General features: G+C 36.8%; 1 protein-coding gene across 1 annotated transcript in view; it reads right to left on the reverse strand.

Moving 5' to 3' along the window:
• The window catches only part of LOC128989493 (death-inducer obliterator 1-like), a 70,558-nt gene extending 67,479 nt beyond the window's left edge, over positions 1-3,079 (reverse strand). Inside the window, exon 1 of the mRNA XM_054411388.1 lies at positions 2,937-3,079. The gene's annotated coding sequence lies outside the window, so the exon portion shown is untranslated. The remainder of the gene's footprint in view (positions 1-2,936) is intronic.
• Positions 3,080-6,000: the final 2,921 nt, after the last annotated feature.

A 6,000-nucleotide genomic window follows, 5' to 3' on the forward strand; every position in this document is an offset into this window, starting at 1 on the left:
GATTTAAAGGCTATTCCTCAGGTTTTAAATAAAGCTGTGCCAGTATTATGCACATTAAAATTTTTCCTTAGTAACCTATCTAAACTTAATGATTAGAAGCCATGCACAAAATATACAAACGTTAAAAATAAAATCATGCACCTATAGGCTGTGACGGCCCCAAAAATTCCCAGACCCATTACATATCAGCTGGGGAGGTTTTTGCTACACCCTGTAGAAACCCTGTCGATACCGTCACAAAATCTTTGCTTTATTTCAAATATAAAAGGAGGGTCTGTAATATTGGACTGTGTTAACCTCCCAACTTTTGCGTCAGCCAGTTGCCTCACCATGGAATATTCCGTTAGCCGTGGCTCAGTGCTAAGCTCGGAGGCCAATGTTCCCAGAAGTGTATAACGCGCGTGGCTGGAATTTGCTTAGTCAGCTCAGCAAGTCGCTCGATGAAATCAGTAACTGCGCAACTGCAGTTTTCCTGCCCCGATTGATCGTTAGGCAGCAGCACTATCCAGGGCTTGCACTGACTTCACAGGGCAGAGCCGCAACGTAATTGGCTGGTGCCCCTCCACGTCGGCTTTGCGCTACGGACGGAGAGCACTCAGTTAAGTTAGTCTAAATTCTAAATTCAATTCGGTCGGTCATCTAAATTTCCACGTCGCCTTTCCCCATAGCCTCCTCAGGAGGCTATGTTTCCCCTTTTTCTAAAATGCATTTAATCATGAGAATCTGTAGGTATCTTAACATTGTAAATTTATAACAACAACTTACTTAATTCAGAATTGTATTTTCTCTTTCTTGTCAGCTAGTATTTAGTGATTATAAATTATTTGTGTTTGTAAATTATACAGCAGGTCGAAAGCTAGGCTACATATCTGTTTTGTCATAGGTATAATAAATTATTTATTCGTAGCGCATTTTCATTGTTTCATTCGGCAACCTGTCACAAGGCTTAAGTTACCAAGTCCAGTTACAGGTACCGGTACACTTTATGTGATTAGCCACAAACTATCACCAAAACATACGAATAAGTTGTGGTATTATAACTTTTTAAAGGTTTAAAATGATTTATTCAACGATTCATGGCCATAGCCTATTTACAGGTTCTAAAGGTGTCTAAAAGAATTGTTTACTTGCAGTATCCAAACTGAATGGTACATTTGGTTCACATAAATGAATGGTCTAACCTTACTTGAAGTTGTCTCTAATGCACATAAGATTGACACAGCTTAGCTTAAAATCTCGGAGGAATAAGTTAGCCTAGCCATTTTTTTTTTTTTTTATAACTTAAGTTAGGCCTAGGCTACAATAGTCAATCTGATTCGAAAGTTTTGCCTAGAGAAATACTTACTTACTAGTGTCCCTGTTGCTTGAATTTGAACAATTGCTAAGTATTACACATGTTGGCTGCACTTTACTTGACGTCCTATTCTCATTCGATTGGTTTTTTTTCGATTCGATATTTTCTTTCGATTCTTTCATTCGATATATCGTTTGGTTAGTTAGGTTAGGTTAACCTTACCTAACTAACCAAACGATATATCGAATAAATCAATCGATTAATCGATATATCGATCGATATTTTCATTCTAATGAGTGTAGGACGTCAAGTAAAGTGCAGCCCACATGTTAATAACGACATTTTATTCCACGACATATTACCAACCATTAGCCTACCACCTTCAGTACCGCTCAATTATCCTTAGATTCGTAATCCTAACCTTCGTTTTACGGCCACTACGGCCACTTAGGAATATCTCCGACAAAAACTGATTGCATTTTTGGATTCAGCGTTAAAAATACTGTAAGTTTAAGTAGACATATAAAAATTACATCATATCCCAATGTAAATACCGGTACGGTAAATATTTGCCCTCAGTTTTTGTAAATAGGCCCTAGGCCTATACCTAGTGATTTTTTTTTACATGTGCGGTTATGTAAAAAATTAAGAACTTTTTTTGGAACACCTGAATTTGAGCCAACAATAAATTGCTATTTATACATGGTAAGACACAATTACCATACATTTTTAGATAGACAATTTTATTTGCTTTAACCCTTAGAGTGCCAGGCGAGAAATAAAAGTAACGCTCAAAAAATGCCGATGATTTTTCCCGAAGGTCGCGCTAAAAATGCCGAGCGCGATCTGGCGATTTTTAGGTTAAAATTTCGTAAAAATCGAATTTTCGATATTTCGACCAACGAAAATCGATGTATCGCATCTAGCAACTTTCGACTCAATGTTAATATATGGGTTAAAAGAATCCGAGTATTTATTCGGTTGTTATGACAGCTGTTCGATCATTACGAAACGTCCGGTCAGCCGGACGTTGGCACTTTTGGCTCGTTCTAAAAACGTCCGGTCGGCCGGACGTTGGCACTTTTGGCTCGTTTTAAAAACGTCCGGTTCCCCGGACGTTGGCACTCAAAGGGTTAAGAAAATATACAATGTTATATAGCCTAGACCTAGGCCTAGCCTACTTATCTAGGGCCTAAGTTATGTCATCATTTAGATTTTTTATTAGGCCTAAGTTTTTTATCAAACTCCGCAAGTCTCAAAAATTGAGTGACATTTAAAGGTGTTGAATATGATTGAATATTAAGAATTAACGTTGAAAAGCCCTAAAATTATTGTAAAGCCTAGGCTATCTAGGCTAAATAATCCGCCTTTTTATGGCCTAGGGAGCGGCTTATTTGATCACGATAGGTAGGCCTAAATCCATCCAACAAGATTGTGTCGTGTAAAAACCATCGATTCTGCTTTAGATTGATGAAAAATCATCTACAAAAGGGCAACGAATGGTTGTAATGACAAACTGAGGGTAGTCCTATAAGTTAAAATGACCAGACCCTCCTGGAAGAAAAGCCGCCATTTTAGTCCAGTCCAGAGTTATAAGGCTACAACAAAAACAATGATGAAACAGACGAATTAACTTACTTACTTGCTAGGCGAATTCAATAGAAAAGCAGACAAATGAGATTGCGAATATTCTCATCCTATTAATTAATTTCAAAGCGGGCATAGCTATAACTTATCCATGTATTAAAAATTCGCATTAGTTAATCTCAAATCCGTCGTCTTCATTCTTCTATTCTTCTTTGCACAGCACAGACACACAAACATTTCACTATTTTCAGTTTCAGCCGTGCCTTCCATTTTCAGTTTCACAACAACTCAAGCAGGGTGCCAACCAATAGATGTTAAACAGAATTATGTCCACCAAGCATATATACATGTATAAAAATGTCTTCTTTACCTTTACCTTTACCTTCTTCTTCACCGCCACTCTCCTCAAGACAGGGGGTACGTCTTCTTCTTTGGGCAAGGCCCTAGGAAGTTTATTGTTGGTCAAAGTTTGACCTGGGTTCTTGGTTTGGTGTATGTGTGAGCCTATCTGTTTTTGTTGATGGTGTAAAATTCTTGTTTGGTGTAGCATGGATTTTGTGTGAGATGATTTGTTAGGGTTTGCTTGAATTTGGTTTTGTTAGGTTTTAGGGATTTGATGTTTTGGGGAAGGTGGTTATAGAATTTTGTGCCAGTATACAAGGGTTGGTCCTGTGCCTTCTTTAGTCTTTTGTAAGGGAGGTCTATATCTTCTTTCTTCCTTGTGTTGTGTTGATGAATTTCTGCTCTTGTCTTATTGTTCTCTTGTATGGAGTATTGAATGGTGTCACAGATGTACATGGATAGAACTGTTAATATTTTGTCTTCTCTGAAGTGCTGTCGGCAGGGTGTGTTGTATGGAAGATCATTTATTATTCTTAAAGCTTTTTTTTTGTAGTATTAAGATTGGTTCAATATATGTTTGGGGTGCACTTCCCCAGGCTATTAGGCCGAATTTGATGTGGGATACCATGAGTGAGTGGTATGCTATTAGTGCTGGATTTTTCCCTGCTATGGTTTTTATTCGTTTTATTGCATAGAAGGCTGAGGATAGTTTGTTGATTAAGAATTCTGAGTGCTTGTTGAAAGTTAGTGTGCTGTCTAGTTGGAGTCCTAAAAATTTAGTATGGTTAACTGTTGTAATAATGTTTCCTTCCTGCGGTTCTTGGGGTTGAGTGGTTTTGGCTGTGAAATTGATTTGAAATGTTTTTGAGTGGTTGACTTTTAAGCTGATGGTATTAAGTTCTTCTTCTATTGTTTTCATGGTTGATTTTATTCTTTCTTCAACTTCATTGCGGTTTTGTCCTGGTATTATCAGGGTGGTGTCGTCTGCAAACATAATGCATTCGGAGTATGCTGGCAATTTTGTTGGTATTGTATTGATATATATCAAGAAAAGTAGAGGGCCAAGGACTGACCCTTGCGGCACCCCATTCTCATGTGTTTTTGTTTTGATCTAAATTTTCTGTCGTTATTTTGTTGATTTGATTTAATTTCAACGATTTGGTTTCTTTCCGATAGGTAGCTTTTCATCCATTTTTGTGCTTTATTTGTAATTCCTATTTCTTGAAGTTTGTTTAGAAGGGTGTCCCAGTTTAGGCAATCAAACGCCTTCCGTAGATCTAGAAATACAGCTGAGACTTGTTGTTTTTTTCCCAATTTTCAGTGATTATGTTTAGTAGGTCTGCTATGGCTGAATTTATTGATCTGTTGTTTCTGAATCCATGTTGGTGTATGTGGAGTTTGTTGTGTAAAGTTAAGTAATCCATAATTTGTCCATGTATTGCCTTCTCAAGGTACTTTGATATGGTTGGCAGTATCGCAATTGGTCGGTAGTTTTCGATGTTCTGTTTATTGGATTTTTTGAATTTAGGGTAGACTAGAGATGTTTTCAGCTTTGTTGGTACTGTATCTGTTAGTATTGATGTGTTAATGATGTTTAGAAGGGGTTTCAGGAGTTGGTCCTTACAGTGCAGAAGAAGTTTGCCTGGTATTCCATCCGCTCCTGCTGTGTTGTTGTGTTTTGTGGTTTTTATTATTTGTAAAAGGGTTTTTTCAGAAATTGTTTCAAATTTAGTTAGTTTGATGCTGTTGTCTTGAGTTGGTAGATGATGTTGTATGGGTATCTGAGTTCCTTCATCTTGTTGGCCTATTGATAAAAAATAGGTGTTGAAAGCTTCAGCTATGATTTGGGGTTTATTTTCCTGTTTCCCGTTGATGTTCAATGTTATATTGGTGTCTTCTGGGACCTTTTTTCTTCTTTCTTCGTTTATAATCTTCCATATTTCCTTTGTAGGATTGGTTGCTTCTGTTATTTGTTTCTGTATTTTGTTTTTTTTTGCGTCACGTACTTGTTGATCATATTTTTTCTTCAGTATCGTGTAGTCATTTTTATCTTTGAGGCCTCCAGTGGCTAGAAAGTTGTTTTTAGCCTTTAGTGTGTTTTCTTTTAGTTCCTGTAGTTCTTTTGTCTTGAGGAAGGGCTGTGTATTTTTTTGGACGATAGTTTTAGTTTGTAGTGGGCTTATAACGTCCAGATGGTATTGTAGTATTCCGATAAATTTGTTTAGTTTTTCTTCAATGTTTGTTTCAGTGTATATTTCATGCCAGCTTTCTTTTTTTAATTGTAGTTTTATTAGGTCCATATTTTCAGTTGATAGATTTCTAGAGGTTGTTTTTTTCGGGCGTTGGGTTTTAATTTTCGTTTTAATGATGCATTCTATTCCGTGGTGGTCTGATATTATATTATCTATTACTTTTGTTTGAGGTCCTAGATAGTTTGTTATACAACAGTCAATACTCGTTTCTATGTTTAATGCTTTTCTTGTTGGGGGTAGATCTTCCAGTTTTAAGTTGTGTTGGTGTAGTATGCTTTTGAGATTTTTTAGCGCCTCAGAGTTCTCAAGTGTGTTGATGTTTAGGTCTCCTAGTAGTATAATTTGTTTATTTTTTGTTGAGATGGAGTGTAAAAAGTTGTCTAGATGGTTTAGAAATTCTTGTGGTTTCCCTGATGTTGGTCGATACGCGCAGATGGTTATGATTTTTTTAGAGGCAATTTTGAGTTCAATTGCCGCTAATTCGCATACTAGTTCTTCTGTCATTAATTATTGTCATACTATATA

This window comes from Macrosteles quadrilineatus, unplaced genomic scaffold (genome assembly GCF_028750875.1).
Source record: "Macrosteles quadrilineatus isolate MER2022 unplaced genomic scaffold, UCM_ALF_1.0 Scaffold_3__2_contigs__length_128488019, whole genome shotgun sequence".
Taxonomy (NCBI): domain Eukaryota; kingdom Metazoa; phylum Arthropoda; class Insecta; order Hemiptera; family Cicadellidae; genus Macrosteles; species Macrosteles quadrilineatus.